Source organism: Pleurodeles waltl, chromosome 2_2 (assembly GCF_031143425.1).
Source record: "Pleurodeles waltl isolate 20211129_DDA chromosome 2_2, aPleWal1.hap1.20221129, whole genome shotgun sequence".
In the NCBI taxonomy this organism is placed as follows: Eukaryota; Metazoa; Chordata; class Amphibia; order Caudata; family Salamandridae; genus Pleurodeles; species Pleurodeles waltl.
The window spans coordinates 1,077,151,668-1,077,170,542 of NC_090439.1; positions in this window are offsets into that span (position 1 = coordinate 1,077,151,668).

The following is an 18,875-nucleotide window of genomic DNA, read 5'->3' on the forward strand; positions in this document are numbered from 1 at the left end:
ATTTCTTGGTGTCCTTCAGGGGAACCCACAAACTCTGGGTACCTCTAGAATCCCTAGGATGTTGTAAAAAAAAGGATGCACATTTGGCCTGGGTAGCTTATGGGGACAAAAAGTGCCTAAGCGCTAAGTGCCCCAAATAGCCAAAAAAAAGCCTGCCACCTGAGGGGGAAAAGGCCTGGCAGCAAAGGGATTGACATCCTTGCAAACTCAATTACAAATAGAGAAAGGTGTTCTATAAGAGCCTGAGGAAAATGCAGCATGTGACCCAGAGGCCTATAGACTGCAATGCAAATGAGGAGGGAGGTAGACAAATCAATTTTATTTATAAGACTAGACAAAGGGGGGATAGACTGGAGAAATGTAGATGCTTCTTTATAATAGCTGCTACACCCCCACCAGTTTTGAATGGAGGACGATTGGTAAAGAGGATGTAATAATTATCACAAAGGGCCACAAGGATGTCAGGAGATGATTCAGCTGTTCACCAAGTCTCCACTAAGAAGAAGAAATTAGGATTCTCTGAGTTCAGTAGATGAAATATTTTAAGTTTATGTTTGACCATGGACACTGTATTCAAATAGAAAATTTGAAGCTGATTTGGAGTAAGCTGATGACCTGCCAAACCTCTCAGATGGGAAGTAGCTGAAAACTCCCATGAGCTAGGCATACTGGGTTTATTTAGTAACCCTAAATAAGAAAGAAGTAAAATGGAGGTATGGTACAGCTGGTAGGTTGTAGAGTGTAGCTGCCTAAGTTCATTAGAGGTATAGATGAGGTGTTGGGCAGCATAACCAGCCCTGAGCCCCAGCCACCCACGGGTGGACACAGAGAGGCTTGCCTTTGGCGCACCTTTGGAAAGCCAGCAGCGCGTCTGCGCTGTTACTGGCATTAAAAGTTAGAGGAACTCTAACCGACTCCTCTTCCCACCAGCTGAATTGTTACCTCCCCAGCCAATCAGAAGTGAGAGCAGCATGTCCACCTAAATTGAAGCCAAGCTAGGAAACAATGTATTCCCCAACAGTTAAAAACACATAAAATATTGCTGAGAATAAATTGTGTGAGCAGAGCGATAAGCCTCTGACTACAAGTGAAGTGCAGGCATGAGCTCCGTAGTAGTTAGCTGCACGTACCTTTACCCATCCTTGAACCCTAAAAAACATTTACTACCAAATACCCTTACTCATCCCTGGTCCCTAAAAACTAGTACAACCCCAAACCCATTCCTGAACCCTAAAAATCCCTTTGTACCCTACCCTTTCCCATCCCTGATCCATAAAGACCCTTACAACCCCTTACCTTTACCCATCCTTGAACCCTAAAAAACCCTTATTACCCCACAGCCATCCCTGAGCCCTAAAAAAACACTTACTACCCTACAACCTTTCCCATCCTGGGAATCCTAAAACCCCCTTAGACCTGTTATATCCCCTTACTTTCCTTATTTCCTACAATTAAAAAAAAACATACCTAGTTGGGAAAGTCATGCATGCAAAGTATAAAAAAATGGCGGTTACCTACAAGGAAATGGGCGAGTTGTAAAGGAAATGCGCGTTAACACTCGGGTTGTAAGCGTTGCTCGTCCTTTATTCCCTACGTTTAAGTAAAAGATTCCAGAATGATATTCAATTGAGCTCTTTCTTATTCTTCAGGTTAATGTGGTTTTTAAGGGTGCCAACTTGTAGCTTTGCACATTCCCTTGTAGACTATTAAAACTTCACATACCCTAGCCCTTGACAGACTGAAGAGTGTCCAAATTTAAGGTGCCAGAAAATGAGTGAATACGTGGAGGAGAAACCATATAAATGCTCTATGAAAGTTGTCCACTGGCTTCCCGTAGATGTAAGGATCAAATTGAAGATCCTCTGCACCATTCTCAAATGTATCTACATAACCCAGTACCACAGCATGAGCCGCTCAGGACCTGTGCTCATCGACTACAAACCCGACCACTCAGCGCGGAGGTTGAAAAATGGAAAAATGGAGGTTGGACAATGGAGCTTCGGTGCCCATGCTATGGAAATGCAACGAATCTAAGTCCAAGAATGGAATAAAAACACCTGTAATTCAGGAAGAGTTAAAATCAATCGAAGAATATCTGACTGGGGCTTTTCCTAGTCAGAATGTAACTTCCTCACATATTTTCTGATCAAACATAGCCCTACGATGAAACTGAAAAATAAATAAATCAACATTAAAGATTTGGGTGTACTTAATTGCATAAAAACAAGTTATTAACAGTATTTATATTGATAATATAAAAAGAAAACAACTTCTCAGAAACTGTTGTTTTCTGTGCACGAGCTCTTTTGGGGACATATTTTAATTTTTTTCGCCCTATTTCATTTTGAGTCATATGAATAAAATCAGTTAACACGTTGTTGGCTTCGTTTCTCGTGATTTATTCTTAGGTTCGCACTTCAAATGTGGTGCGGGTGTTTCTAACACTTCACAAAGAGTTTTCTTAATTATTCAGGAACTATTATATAACTAGTATGCAAGGTGCATTCTTACCTCCTCCATATACTCGGAAAAATAAGTTCAGCGTGTTTTACAAAGCAGGGTCTTAAGCATTAGAGCAACTATGGCCAGATAACACATCCATGGAGTGTACAAAATAATAGTGGGTAATGCCATTGATGTCCACAATGCACACCATTTTACACTCCTTTGCTAGTTCCTCCCATTTAGGCAGGCCACAACATACCACGCTAGCCCATTTTCTCATTTTCTCTCTTCTCTTGTACAAGTACCTCTTGTAAGATAATGCCTTTTATGCATGGCCACCCATCCAACACACACTTTTTGCTAGATTTTATGGACGGTGTCTTGACTCTGAACACTGGGCTGCTGCTGTCCCGTGCCCAGGGCTGTGCTCTTATCCCTAAAAGCGTAGTATTGCCCAGACCCTAAGGGGGTCATTACAACCCTGGCGGACGGTGTTAAAGCAGCGGTAAGACCGCAAACAGGCCGGCAGAAAAAAAAGGGAATTATGACAGTGGCGGAAACCGCCAACATAGACAGCCACTTTAACACTCCGACAGCCACGGCGGTACAGACAAAGCACGGCGGTCACCGCCAACAGACAGGCGGAAGACAAAGTACCGCCCACAGTATTACAACAGGCCAATCCACCACCTTTTCCAGGGCGGATTCACCGTGGATAAAAACACGGCGGAAACAGCCATTTCAATGGGAAAACGCTCACCTCTACACACTCCACGAGGAAGGAGGACACCATGGAGCCGGAACTCCAAATACTCCCTGCGATAGTGTTCCTGCTCCTCTATGAACATCAGCAACGGCGGCGCCGAAGACAACGGTGAGTACTGCACCTACAACATAGGGGAAGCAAAAGTCAGGGACACGCAACACCCCCGCCCCCACCCTGACCCCCGCACACTACAACACACACACCAATGCATTTCCAAACATCACAGTAACAACCCCCAATCCACCCGGAAGAATGCAAAGACAAAAGGAAATTAGTACAACCATTGTAATGTATCACAATACAGTAAGCTAATATATACAGAAATATATACAAATGCCAAAATATATACATCACGATCAGTAGTGCAGGTATGCAACATCCAATGTCCGTGGACCACTGGGCCCAAAATGCATGGGCGAGGCCCACACTAGATACCTGTCCAGAAACGGAGAGAACACTGCAAGGGCATCAGATAGAAATACAACAGGCACCTCAGGGGGAAGGGAAGGGGGAGCACCTCAGCCGGATGACAGCACCACGCCAGATACACGACGGGGCTCCATGCCCATTGATGTATCCTGGGGAGTGCAAAGCCACAGTCTCTCAAGTCTCTACAGTGGGTGGTTTGCCCACTGGACCATTCTGGGGAGTGCAAAGCCACAGTCTCACAAGTCTTTGCAGTGGGTGGTTTGCCCACTGTACCATCCTGGGGAGTGCAAAGCCACAGTCTCACAAGTCTTTGCAGTGGGTGGTTTGCCCACTGGACCATCCTGGGGAGTGCAAACCCACAGTCTCACAAGTCTTTTCAGTGGGTGGTTTGCCCACTGTACCATCCTGGGGAGTGCAAAGCCACAGTCTCTCAAGTCTCTACAGTGGGTGGTTTGCCCACTGGACCATTCTGGGGAGTGCAAAGCCACAGTCTCACAAGTCTCTACAGTGGGTGGGTTGCCCACTGGACCATCCTAGGGAGTGCAAAGCCACAGTCTCTCAAGTCTCTACAGTGGGTGGGTTGCCCACTGGACCATCCTGGGGAGTGCAAAGCCACAGACTCTCAAGTCGATAACAGTCTCCACTGGTTCTGGAGGGGGACTGGTGCCCAGAGTGCTTCATCCTGTTAAGGACTGAGGTAGTGGATGCCGTTCTCCACTGGTTCTGGAGGGGGACTGGTGCCCAGAGTGCATCACTATCCCCGTGACGGTCCCAGTTCTGTCACTGCCCCTGCCGCACATGGGCTAGCGATGCTTGAGTTGGTGGTGCTTGCCCTGTTCAGCGGTGCTTCCCCTGTTCAGCAGTGCATGCCATGGCAGTCTTTGCCCTGTTCAGTGTTGTTTCCCCTGTTCAGCGGTGCTTGCCATGGCGGTCTTTGCCCTGTTCAGCGGTGCTTGCCCTGTTCAGCGGTGCTTGCCATGGGGGTTTCTGCCCTGTTCAGCGGTGCTTCCCCTGTTCAGCGGTGCTTGCCATGGCGGTCTTTGCCCTGTTCAGCGGTGCTTCCCCTGTTCAGCGGTGCTTGCCATGGCGGTCTTTGCCCTGTTCAGCGGTGTTTGCCCTGTTCAGCGGTGCTTGCCATGGGGGTTTCTGCCCTGTTCAGCGGTGTTTGCTCTGTTCAGCGGTGCATGCCATGGCGGTTTCTGCCCTGTTCAACGGTGCTTCCCCTGTTCAGCGGTGCTTGCCATGGCAGTCTTTGCCCTGTTCAGCGGTGCTTGCCCTGTTCAGCGGTGCTTGCCATGGTGGTTTATGCCCTGTTCAGTGGTGCTTCACTTTGCTGTCTCTGACCTGTGCAGCGGTGTGTGCCATGGCGGTCCTTCATTGCCCAGCGGGGCTGTGGCTGCCGGGGCCCTCCTGGGCACTGACTCTGGTGGTGGACTCCTGACCAGTGACGATAGTGCTGCCCTCCAGGGCACTGACTCTGGCGGTGGTCTCCTGACCAGTGACGATTGGTCTCCTGACCAGTGACGATAGTGCTGCCCTCCAGGGCACTGACTCTGGCGGTGGTCTCCTGACCAGTGACGATAGTGCTGATAGTGCTGCCCTCCAAGGCACTGACTCTGGCGGTGGTCTCCTGACCAGTGACGATTGTGCTGCCCTCCAGGGCACTGACTCTGGCGGTGGTCTCGTGACCAGTGACAATAGTGCTGCCCTCCAGGGCACTGACTCTGGCGGTGGTCTCCTGACCAGTGACGATAGTGCTGCCCTCCAGGGCACTGACTCTGGCGGTGGTCTCCTGACCAGTGATGATAGTGCTGGCGGTGGCATCCTGGGCAGCGGGGATGATAGCGGCCTTCTCCGCCGTGCTGCTCTTCCCAGACTTTGGTGCTTTCTTCTGCCCCTTCCCCACCTTGGGAGGAGTCACAGCTGACTCGACACTCCCCCCGGGACCCTTGTGAGCGGCTTTGCCGGCAGGAGTCTTCACCCTCTCCCGTCGGGCACTGTCCAACTTCTGGTGCTTCACAGGGGGGGGACTGGCTGTGCTTTGGCTCCGTGTCACACTGGCTGCCCTGGTGCCCGGTGCACTCCACATACCTCTAACAGGTACCACTGGTACCGGACTTTTTTGGGCTGAGGTGCTACTACGGGACCTATGAATTGGAGGCGGGGGTGGTGGTAAAGAGGTCAACGTTGCTCAGGAAAAGTTTTTTAGGAACACTGGGACGGGTAGCTGGAGGGGGTATGGGAGTGGAGGAGGAGGAGGTGGTTGTAGGAGGTGTAACTTCAGGTGATTTGGGTGCAGGTGCATGTTCTAGAGGCTGTCGTGAGGTGGATGGATGTTGGGTGTGTGTGTGCCCATGTTTGTGTACTTTGGGAGGGGGCGTCACAGACACACTGGGAGGGGACACAGGGGACGTGTAAATGGTAGTGGGGGTGGTGAGTGCAGGTGAGCGGGGTGTGGTGCTGGGTGTTCTGGTGCGAGTCCTAGTGGCTGTAGTGGTAGTGCATGCAGGTGAGAGTGTAAACGACACTGGGAGGGAGGAGGGAGACGACGAGGAGGAGGACACAGTGGAGCCAGTGGATGTTGCTGTGTCTGTCTGTGGGTGATGCTTGTGTGAGTGCCTGTGGGATGTGTGGTGCCTATGTTTGCCTGAGCTGCCCTTGTGTGTTGAGGTGTGTGGAGGCTGGTCTGATGGTGTGCTTGGGATAGGCTGAGGTACAGGGGATTGGGTCTGGGTGGAGGAAGTTGGAGGGGGGAGGCTAGACACAGGGACAATGGCTGCCATCAGTGCTGAGGCCAGAGATTGCAGGGTTTGATGATGGGCAGTCTGACCAGAATGAATGCCCTCCAGGAATGCATTAGTGTGTTGCAATTCCCTTTCCACACCCTGGATGGCATTCACAATGGAAGACTGCCCAACAGTGAGTGACCTGATGAGGTCAATGGCCTCCTCACTGAGGGCAGCAGGGGTGACAGGGGCACGGGCTGAGGTGCCTGGGGCGAAGGTGATGCCCACCCTCCTGGGTGAGCGGGCACGGGCCGAAGGCTGAGGGGCTGCTGGGAGGGAGGTGCTGGTAGGGGGGGTGGCGGCTGTACCTGTTGAAGTGGGGGGCACAGATGGTGCCGCCACCACAAGGGTACTCCCATCGGAGGACGAGTCTGTGTCGCTGTTTGCTGATCCGGTGACTGCCGTGAAGCTCCCCTCGCCCTCCGTCCCACTGGTGTACTCAGAGTCCGTGGTGTGGCCCTCCATGGCCATGTGGGATGCAGCCCCCTCGTGCTCCGGTGCCACTGTACCTCCGCCTGATGATGCTGATGCACAAAAGAACAGGGAGAGCACAAAAAGGGGGGGGGATGACAGAAGAAAGACAGGTTGAGTGCATGGCTCACCGCTACCGTTGGCGGACAATACAGACACAGCAGCCCCCTGCACTACGACGCGCTCTTGGCCTCTACAGATGCAGTTCCTGGGATATGGCCTACATGGCTATGGCCGACATCTGCACACATAGATGACACAGGGGCATGAATACCTGTACTTGGCACTCTACAGAGGTGGGGTGGGGTGCCACATGGCCTGCATTACGGAGGGTCCTAGCCTACGGAACCCGCCCTGGCCTAGGGAAACCCACAGCCCTCCTCCCCCACCCAGACACCACCACTGCGCGCAAAGTCAGCAGAATGAGAGTGTACTCACCCCCTTGTGTCTGCTGTGATGCCCTCATGCGCCCATCCAACTCAGGGTAGGCCACCGCCAGGATCCGGAACATCAGGGGGGTCATGGTGCGACGGGCACCCCTCCCACGTTGGGAGGCCATCCCCAGCTGAGCCTCTGCCATCTTCTTGCTCCAGCGGTGAATGTCCTCCCATCTTTTCCGGCAGTGGGTGCTCCGTCTCTGGTGGACCCCCAGGGTCTGGACGTCCTTGGCGATGGCACGCCAAATATCATTCTTCTGGTGGGCGCTGACCTACATGACATGTACAGGGGAAGAAGAGAAGTCATTAACAACTGCACCGTCAAAGTGAGTGGCCCACAACCCTGCCCTTGCCATGTGGCACATGCATTCACACTCATTCATGCTCGCTGAACTGTGCCCCCTTCCTTCTTACATCCAGCCCTCTCCACCCAGGCATAGCCCATACAACTTGCACCCTATGTACTCACCTGTTGGTCTGGAGGACCGTAGAGTAGCGTGTACTGGGGGAGGACCCCGTCCACGAGCTTCTCCAACTCCTGTGCAGTGAAGGCAGGGGCCCTTTCCCCAGACGCACATGTCATTGTCTCTTCCAGACCGAGGTCACAGCAGCACTTGCAGTATAGGTCCTCTCCTGTCGAAGATCAGGTATCGAGTGATTGAACAGATAGAAAATGGCGGTCACGTCCGCGGCGGTGACGTCCGCGGCGGTGCGTGTCATCACCGCCGGCGCACTTCGTCATTGGCTCCTGGGACCCATAGGGTCCGCGGTCTACGACCGCCTACCGCGACGGTGTACAACGCCAGCGCAGTTACCTCACATCCCATTGTCCCAGTTTAGAGGTCAGGCATCCGCCATTTCAGGGACCCACATGGCTTCATTTTCAACTGCGTCACACATACAGAGGCTTGGACTCAACACACATACAGACAACTCTTTTGGAATTTGTTTCGTGTTCTGTGTAGCTGTGGGTACATACCTCTGAATTGCTTGACTCCATGGTCGCTGTTGTCCTTCCTAGGCACCGTCAGCTGGGACATGTGAGGAGATGGCGGAATCCTCCGGTGTACCGACCGCTGGTGGACCTGTTCACAATGGAGGAGCGACATTTAATATATGCCCTGGGACATATCCCTAACATCATAGGTGCCATTGATGGGACCCATGTAGCTCTGGTCCCCCCCCACAGGAGTGAACAGGTGTACAGGAACCGGAAGAGTTATCATTCCATGAATGTACAGATGGTATGTTTGGCAGACCAGTACATCTCCGAGGTAAATGCTATGTTCCCTGGCTCAGTGCATGACGCCTACATCCTGCGGATTAGCAGCATCCCTTATGTGATGGGTCAACTCCAGAGGCACCGTGTGTGGCTATTAGGGGACTCTGGTTACCCAAACCTGTCATGGCTACTGACCCCAGTGAGGAATCCCAGGACCAGGGCAGAGGAACGCTACAATGATGCCCATGGGCGGACTAGGAGGGTGATCGAACGCACCTTCGGCCTCCTGAAGGCCAGGTTCAGGTGCCTCCATATGACAGGTGGATCCCTATTCTACTCACCAAGGAAGGTGTGCCCGATCACCATCGCCTGCTCCATGCTTCACAATCTTGCTTTGCAACTCCAGGTGCCTTTTCTGCAGGAGGATGGTCCAGATGATGGTGTTGTGGCAGCTGTGGAGCCTGTGGACAGTGATGAGGAGGAAGCAGAGGAAGAAGACATTGACAACAGGGACTCAGTCATACAGCAATATTTCCAGTGACACACCGGTGAGAACACTTTCTTTACTAATACTTTTACTTTCACACTTCTACCTCTATCCTGTCTGTCAATTTCAAGCAGTATTTGGTAACTGAGTTGTGCATTTCCATTACGGTTTCACAGGTGTGGTTACCAACGTGTGTCATCTGCTTGCATCCTTCATGGACTTGTGATGTGTGACATAGGTATGTTGACATTACTATTGAGAACAGATTTTGTAATTGTTATAGCTAATACACAGTTTCAAAATCACAGACTGACTCCAGATTGTTTTGTGGTTCAAGGGTGTTTATTGAAGTGCTGATTATTGGAGGGGGTGGTAAAATGGTGATGGGTGATGGTGGAGGAATGTCCATGGCAGAGTCCAGTCTATTAGTCTCACAGGTGCACTGCCCATATGGGCATAGGAAGTGGAGCTGGGCCAGTTCCGATATGGACAGGGTTACAAAGCGGGACAGTGGGATGACAATCAGGGTGGTCTCATTTCTTGGCGGGGGTCTTGCCATCATGCTCTGTCCTGTTCCTGGATCTCTGGGACCGCTTGCGGGGTGGTTGTCCGTCTGCAGGGGGTGGGGTGCTGGTGTGGTGGTCCTGTGGTGGGGCATTCTCTCCACTAGCACCGGCGGAGGTGGTGGGCAGTTCATCGTCCATGCTAGTGTCAGGGGCCCCTTGGAGTGCCACGGTGTTCTGTATGTCCTTCAGCACCCCTACGATGGTGCCCAGGGCGGAGCTGATGGTTCTGGGTTCCTCCCTGAAGCCCAAATACTGTTCCTCCTGCAGGCGCTGGGTCTCCTGAAACTTGGCCAGACCGTAGCCATCGTCTCCTGGGAGTGGTGGTATGCTCCCATGATGGAGGAGAGGGCCTCGTGGAGAGTGTGTTCCCTTGTCCTGTCCGCCCCCTGTTGCACAGCAGCCCTCCCAGTTCCCCTGTGTTCCTGTGCCTCCATCCCCTGGACCGTGTGCCCACTACCACTGCCCCCAGGTCCCTGTTGTTGTTGGGGTGGTGGGTTATCCTGGGTTCCCTGTAGTGGTGGACACACAGCTGATTGACGTGTCCTGGGTACGGAGGTATGGGCCCGCTGGGTGGGTGCTATACTGGTGTTTCCAGAGGGTGGAAGGTCAGTGTTGGGCTGTGCCTGTGTGAGGGGAACCGACTGTCCCGAGGCCCACGATGGTCAGGGCTGGTCATCAGGTTCCAGTTGGACAGAGCTGCTGTCATCACTGTGGGCCTCTTCTGTGGGTGGGGTAGAGATGTCTGGACCCTCCTGTCTGGTGACGTTAGGTAGTGGTCCTGCAGGGGTATAAAAGCATGATTATTGCATTTGTGTGTGTCATGGTGTGCAATGGGTGGGTGAGCGTGTACCCCAGTGCTAGCATTCCTGTGTGGGGGCTTGTGTGATGATGGTTAAGGGTTGGTATGGGTATGTGCAGTGGGCATGCTTTAGTGATGGGTATCCATGCTTTGTTGTGTCATGCAGGGCTTGGTGTTGGGATGGGTGGTTTGTGTTATTAGTACATTAGTGAGGAGTTGGAGTGATAGGGGATGGGGCGAGGGTGGGGGGGTGTGATAGCATGCAGGTAGGGTGGGGGATATGATAGTTAAGATTAGACTTACCAGTGTCCATTCCTCCACCGACTCCTCTGAGGCCCTCAGGATGCATAATGGTCAAGACCTGCTCCTCCCATGTTGTTAGTTGTGGGGGAGGAGGTGGGGGTCCGCCGCCAGTCTGCTGAACCGCAATGTTGTGCCTGGAGACGACGGAACGCACCTTCCCCCGTAGGTCGTTCCACCTCTTCCTTATGTCCTCCCGATTTCTTGGGTGTTGTCCCACTGCGTTGACCCTGTCGACTATTCTTCACCATAGCTCCATCTTCCTAGCTATAGAGGTGTGCTCCACCTGTGATCCAAATAGCTGTGGCTCTACCCGTACGATTTCCTCCACCATGACCCTGAGCTCCTCCTCCGAAAACCTGGGGTGTCTTTGGCGTGCCATTGGGTGGTGTAGGTGATGTGTGTGGGGTGGTGTATGTGGTGATGAGTGTGGTGATGTGTAGTGGTGTGTGGTGTTTTGTGCGTGGATGTTGTGTGGGTGATGGTGTTGTGTGCCTCTGTGTGGTGGGGTTGTCTATTGCTGTGCTCACTCTCTGGCCTTCGTCTCTAATTTTTGGTCGTAGGGGTTTGTGGGTGATGTGGGTGTGTGTTTTATATTGTGTTGGGTGTGTGGGAGTGGTGTTTGTATGTGTATCAGGTGTGTGTATTTCGAATAGTCCAATGTGGCGGTGTTTTGGAGATGTGTGTGTATTTTGAGCGCAGCTGTGTGTACCGCCAATGGAATACCGCGGTTGAAAGACCGCCGCGTGGATTCGTGGGTCGTAATAGCATGGGCGTGTTTCTGTTGGCGTGACGGTGGAGGATTTGTTTTCGCCAGTTTATCACTGACCTTTGGTTTGGCGGACTTGTGTGGGTGTCTGAATTTCGGCGGTTTCTGAGATGTGGGTCATAATAGCTGTGGTGGAATTCCACGGCCACGGCGGTATGTTGGCGGTCTTCTGCACGGCGGTAAGCGGCTTTTACCGCCAATGTTGTAATGACCCCCTAAGTGCCATATTTAACTAATCTACAAGTCCCTAGTATACGAAACTATGTGCACCCAGGGAGTCATGAAAATTTCAAAGCTCCCACAAAAGGTCTTGCTCTTCAGGCAACAACACTGATGAGTGCCTCTTTGGATCCTTTCTGGCACCCTGACCCACCGACAACCTTTTTGAGGATGATTGCCTACAAAAAAAAAGACCAAAGGTCTGATATTGAACTTGGTGGACAGGTTACTCTGTCACAACGGCGTGGGATATCCTGTCTGTCGAAATCTAAATCCCATTATAGCCTATGGGATTTAGATTTCGGCGTACAAGACATCTGTCACCATTGCGATGGAGTAACCCGTCTGCCAAGTTATAAATCAGGCCCTAAGTCACAAGGTAAAGTTTCTACCAGGAAAAACCTAGTCTCTGTATCCGACCTGTTCTCCATTGTGGTCAGCCTTAACTTTTGACCAGCTACTCGCAGTTGACATTTTGCACTTTCTGGCACTAGAAACATTCAAAACTCAAAAATAACTCAGGTTCCCTACGCTAGCTTAATGTTGTTTTGGAGTCTGTGTGCTCTTTAAGATTGTCTCCATTATTATAAATTGTGGTTGATTTTTTATTGTTTTGTATTTCCTACTTTTTAACTGTTTTAGTGCTGATAAATGCATAACAAGTTTCTTCTAAGTTGAGCCTGTATGCTCTGTGCTAAAGCTACCAAGGTTTAAATTAATCAGGTTAAAATTAATTAGACCTAAGTGAATCTAGTAAAGAATAGTGCCATTATTAGTTAAAGAGGATTACTATCTACTTCAATAATGATCCATTTCTCAAATCGCTAATGGTTAAATATTTTAAAAATGTGTGCTGGGAGTGACTACAAATCTGTGTCATTTAAAAATAAATGGCTACCATTAACTATGGCAGTATTTGCCTGTGAACTGCAAAGTGTCACATGACTGCACTGGCAATGTTACCATAGCATTTGCTCAGAGGAGAGATGCACATTCTAATAGAGTGCATGTTTTCTTAATGAGGGGAGAAGGCAGTGGCGGCTGGTAATTTTAGGAGGGAGGGGGATGGGCAGGAAGCACACTCACATGCAATCATTCACACATGCACGCACATCCATTCATTCACAACACTCATCAATATTCAAACATACACACATGCACCAAATCTTCATTTAAAAACACACACACACACACACACACTTAACTTCAGCTCAGAGGTCACAGGAGGGTTGGGACTGCTGCCTTCCCTCATTGGCTGACCTTAGGTCAGCCAATGAGGGAAGGCAGCAGTCCCAACTTCGTCACAGAGTGGGATGGGTTTAGTGAGACTGCTGATCCAAACCCCCTCTGTGACAAAGTATCACTGATTGACACTCGCCCTGGACGCTTCAGGCCTTAAACCTGAAGCGCCCAGGTCGGAGTTAATGGGTGACACTTCCCCTCGTCACTGAGGGGAAGAGCCTCGAGGCCCCTTTGCTGAGCTGAGGAGGTCACGCCCATTGGAGCTGTGACCTCTTCAGCCCAGCAAAGTTCAGCTCAGGCAGCCAGGAGTCTGCGCAAATCGTGCATGTCTCACTCTTGGCTGTCTGAGCTAAACATGAATAGTGTCTGTCAGGCTGACCTTTGCTCAGCCTGCCAGGCACTCTTCATGAGGGACAAAAGGTGGGGGGGTGGCCCCTCTGCCCTAAAGGACGGGCAGCGGCTGGGAGAAGGGCTCACAAGTAACATTTCTAAAGGAGGTGTCCACTCCATTTATTGTTCTTACACCCTTTAGGGGCCTTCGAAGAAATCATCATAGATATCTCTGAAATATTTTGTATATGTATATATATTGTGCAATATATGGTCTATCTGTGGCAATATTGTAATCATCAAAAACCTTTGTGGGTTGCTGCAGAAAGTTGTGTGGTGTTATGAACCGAAATGATCTAAGAAAGCCCACTCCAGATAATACACAACTCCAATTTAACTAAGAAACCAAAAAAGAACAGCAGTCACATGGACACTCGTTTTCAAATCCCTGAACATCCTAAATCCTGCCACAAAAAAAATAATAGATCCTGCAGGCATAGAACCATCATTCACTCTGAAAACATACCAGTAAGGTGGAATGACACACCTAAAATTAAAGTCTATCTCCCACATATTTGCCCCATTGTCATCGCAGTCAGTCATTCCAAACCACACATTAAGCATTTAGGGGCATCTTTATCAGCCCATAGTGCCACTCGAGTGTCACTTTCTGTGATGCTCCAGTGGCGCTAAGCCCTGAGCTGTATTTACAAGTTGGCGTTAAGCCACTTTTTGTGGCTTAACGCCACTTTGTAAATACTACCCTTTCACACGCATCCCTTTGCGTGGAAAGGGTGTGCAATGGGTGTTACTGTGGGCGTGCCACAGCAAAACACCCATTGCATTTTATTGCTGCCTCGGTTTTCATAAACCTGAGGCAACTCCAAACTCTAACGCCACCCGAGGGGTGGCATTAGCAGGGCGCATCCAGTAGGAATTTTTTTATTCTTCCTCGTTTTTTGCTTTTTCTATGTGTGCTGCATTCTGCAGCATGCATAGAAAGAGCAAAATGCCCAAAATTATTGTTTGTGTGTGGGAAGGTGTCCCTTCCTGCACATAAACAATCGTTTGAAAATGACGCTTTGCAACTTCTGGGTGTGCTGTGTTCTGCAGCACACACAGAAGTGGCAATCGCCATTAGTGATTGTTTATGTGCAGGAAAGGACTCCTTCCCAAACACAAACAATCATACCCCTCAACACAGACATCCTTGCACGATGGTGGAAGGATGCCTGCATTGGTGCTGGCAGCTACATGTCGCGCCAGCGCAGGGGACAACACAGGGGTGCGCCCTATTCAATTAAATGCAGTGCATCCCTGCATTGTGAAAATGATGCAGCATGGCGCTGCTAATTTTGGCGCAGCATTGCCCTCCGTCATTTACGTATAAATATGGGCCTAAGTCTTAGTGCAGTTCTTGTAAAGTAAACTGAGAATAGATCAGGCAATCACAGACAGAGAACCCACTGTACACCCTGCAAAAGACAGTCTATTAATAAAAGTTAGTAACCAGAGCTTCAGGGCACAGGGTTCATCACAGAAGTTTTTTGCTTCATACTTTATCTCAAAGAAATCCAGTTTATTGCCAATTTACTCACTATTATTAAAAAAGATGGCCTCAAAACAGTAGAACCAATGACAAAAACAGAATTTTGAAGAGATAACAGAAGACTATAGCTGAAAACTCCAAAAGCACCTCAAGAACCAAGCAGAAGCAGAAGAACAGTGCAGAAATGATGTACTGTGTTTGAAAGTGTACTAAACGGAAGAAATAAATATTGTGTTAATCTCTAAAAAAAAGTATAATATATAGTCTTACTCATTGCTGTCCAACGGGGCAGGGTGGGGAAACTAAGAAACAAAGGCATATCATCTGCAAGAGGGTTTTTCCACAGTAGCAACTCATCAGAGATCATTCTAAAAGTCTTCACAGTGGTCCCATGCAACCTGTAAGACTGGCTGGTCTGTATTGTGAAATATTACAATCTCAAAGATGGATACCAAGGCCCATATTTACTCTTTTTTTGCGCCGCATTTGCTGAACTTTTTGACCCAAAAGCGGTGCAAACGTACAAAATACAATTGTATTTTGTAAGTTTGTGTCACTTTTGTGTCAAAAAGTGTTTGCCAGGTTATTATTGAGAACCCACTTCTGTTACAACGTCCATGGAGGTACCGTCATCAGGTCTTCAATTGTCATAAACCTTACTATAAATAAAAGCTAACTCATCTGTTATGTTGTGCTATGCTTTGACAATTTCTATAGCATGTTGATCACCCGCAAGGATATCCAGGCACTTTTCAGGTGGGTAGGTGTTTGTAGGTGGTTGTCCCAAGTCAGAATATTTGAGGAGCCATGTCTTCAGTTTCTAGCAGAACTGAAGAAGCAATGAGGAGGATCTGATGTGTTATGGGAGGTTGTTCCATGGTTTGGGGGAGATGTATGAGAAATCAGGACTTCTGGCTTTATTTTTGCATGTGGGGTACATATGTTAGTGAGTGTCTGGAGGTGTCTGGGAAGTTGGTAGAAGTTTCTTTGGCTTTTAAGTTGTGCAGGGCCTGTGTTGTGTGATGCTTTGTTATGTTATACTTATTTGTATAACAAACTAATCACCCAAGAAGGTATCTAGGCACTTAGGCAAAGTTAATAGGTGTCGGGTCCCAAGGTATTTGTATGAAGAGCCAAGTCTTCATCTTCTCGTGGAACTCTAGTAGTGAGGCAGAAGCTCTGATGTGTTGAGGGAGGTTGTTCCATGTCTTAGGTGTGATGTAGGAGAAAGAGCATTCTCCAGTTTTGCTTCTGTAGTCAGTCCAAGGAAATCCATATAGATACTCTACCTGCTGATCCCTCTCTGCTGTCCCCAAAGTGGAGTAAGGGATCTTGTGCAACTAGCCCTGGAGACAGATCCAACAAAACTGCAAGAAGTACAAGTCCATTAGTTCTCCACTCCAGACCAAGGTTTGTCTACTTCCTGCCTGCCATTCACGCAGAACCCAACCTCTCAAATTTTTTTAACCAGTTAGGAATGCACCTCTTTCTGCTACGAGCAGTGCACCTCTCTCCTATTACCCTCAGGACACTCTTTTCAGGTAATTACTTATTTCTTGAATTTCAAATCAAATCGGATCACAGTGTGGGTCCTTCTTTCTGCTTTTATATTTCCTTTCTACATAAAGGTTCTTATCAGTGCAGGGGTTTAAAACTGGAAATGAATAGTTCTAGAAGGTTAGAGTTTCTACTAAATCCAGAGAAGAGACATAAAATCCTACAGTCCTGAGAGACACATCGAGGGAATAGTGCACGAGATGTTCACCCACCAGCAGCACACCATTTTTAGAAGAATGACTATGGCAGCTTGAATGGACATTGGGTGGGCACCTCTCTTCTGAGTCAGTCCGTCAAATTCAGGTCTGATTTTGTCCTACTAGGACTCCAAGGAAGCCCCCTGTGGTGACAGGAGATAAAAGCTGCCTGCCCTCGCTTTGACCCATGCGAGAACATGCTGTCAGTGCTTGTCAGAGAGAGGTGGTTAATTACCTCATAGATTTTTTATCTCCCCATTCCTCTCCAAGGAAAAGGCTAATGTCCCAAAATAGGTATACTGCTCAAGTGACAATTTCAGCTGCCAGTTGTCTAACAAAGAATAAACATGGCCCAGAAGGGGAGCTCAATGTCTGAATTGCATTAAGGCTGGTCAAATAATTTTTACAGGTGCATAAAGAAATACATCTTCAGTAAAACAAACTCTCAATATGCATGGGAGACCCAGACTTTGGCAGGAATCGACATGGCAAGAAATTCTTAAATCATGACAACTTGAAAGCTATGGTTTAGGCATAAATTTTCATAAGAGTAAGATAGGTTGAATGCTGCAGAGTTCACAATTCAGTCAGAACGTAGGGGAACATTTATTTTTAGATTTCCAATTAAATCAGGAAACCTTAAGTCATAACCAATTTACTTTTGAACATATTTTAGGCTGAGTTAAGTCAGTCTACCCTGCACACATGTGCACGTGCACATGGATGTGTGCACATGTTTACACATAACCTAATCAGACCCTCTTGCAGCACCTGTGCATCAGCAGGCCCTATTTTAAGATGTTGCACTGGATGTTAAAACTTAACTCCTTTTTTGGCAGAAGCTTAAAGTGACAGCTACTCCATTAGGGAGCCTCACACACAAAAGAGGTCCAAAAACCATAGTTCAGAAGTGAAAACATGGTCTTCTCATCGATTAGACTTTGCTTTTATTCAGTGCCTTAACAACACCTCTTCAGCAGACCGAAATTAATACTATTGGCAACGTGTTTGGACTTTCGGGTTCAGGTAATGCCATAAGTCACTGTGGTTGCAACCTTTAAAGTTAGGATAGAATAAAATACGGCTCTTAGAAATTCTCCATTCCTGTATGGGATTTACGGACTCTACCCTTCATGGACTTACCTTGGACCAGTCCTTTGACCAGTTCAGGGTCCCGCAGGCCCAGCTTCTGCGCCTCAGTTCTGTGCCTCTTCACCCGCTCTCGCTCTCACTCACTCTCTCTCGTGCCACTATGCCTTCCACCTCATGCACATTTTGCCTTTCATATGTTTCACTCTATTTGCCTCTCACTTCTTACTCTACTGCTTTTCACTCCGTGCTCCCTTTTCTTTGTGACTCTTCACTCGTTACCCTTTTCCCCCTGTTCGATTTTAGCTCTTCTGCTCTTTTCTCCTTTGGCAGTTTTGTGCCTTTTTGCTCTTCACTCTGTGTTCTTTGTTGTTCACTCTTTGCCCTTTTCACTTTTGGGCCTTTTTCACTCCATGCCCTTTTGCCTTTGCTTCTTTTCTCGTTTGCATTGTGCCTTTTTGCTCCTTTGCTCTTTCATCTTTAGCTCTTTCCATCTCGTTGTGCCTCCTCCCATGTTTGGCTTCCTGCCTCCTACTTCCCGAGCTCCCTCCTTTCAACCTCCCCTCCTTATCTGATTCTTACCCTTGCTCTGCTATTTCCCATGCTCACACTAATCCCTGCCCACAGCTCCCTGCACTCATACCCCTCCCAGGACCTCCCAATGGTGGCTGCAGCACAGGAGTGCAACGGGCAAGCCACAGCTGCACCAAAGGCAAGCGTATCCGCACCTGGACCTCAGCTGATACCATGAACCCTGACTCCCCTGCCACCCAATGCTACTCTGCAGCATTCCTCCAGGCACTCAACCCAGGACATCTATCACCATGCTACTGATGCACTGCACCGCACACTGTCATTTTGCGTGCAACTAACCACACACTACCCCTCTACCCACCCTTCTACCCACCACAACTCAAACAATCTACATATGGCACACCCCATGCTCCCATTACCCCAATACATTATCATGTATGCTCCTCAACACCTCCTCACACAGCAAACACTTAATGAAATCTGGGACATCCTAAAAAATGATGCCCAGGACCTCCTCTTCCTTACTGAAATGTGCCTGACCATTGAGTCTGCACCTGACATCGCTGCAGCCATCCCAGCAGGATACAAGATGACAAGACCATCAACACAAACCAGGAAGAGGTGTTATGATAATCTTAATCATAAGCAACTGCCCTAGATCCACTGTGAATATGACCCCAT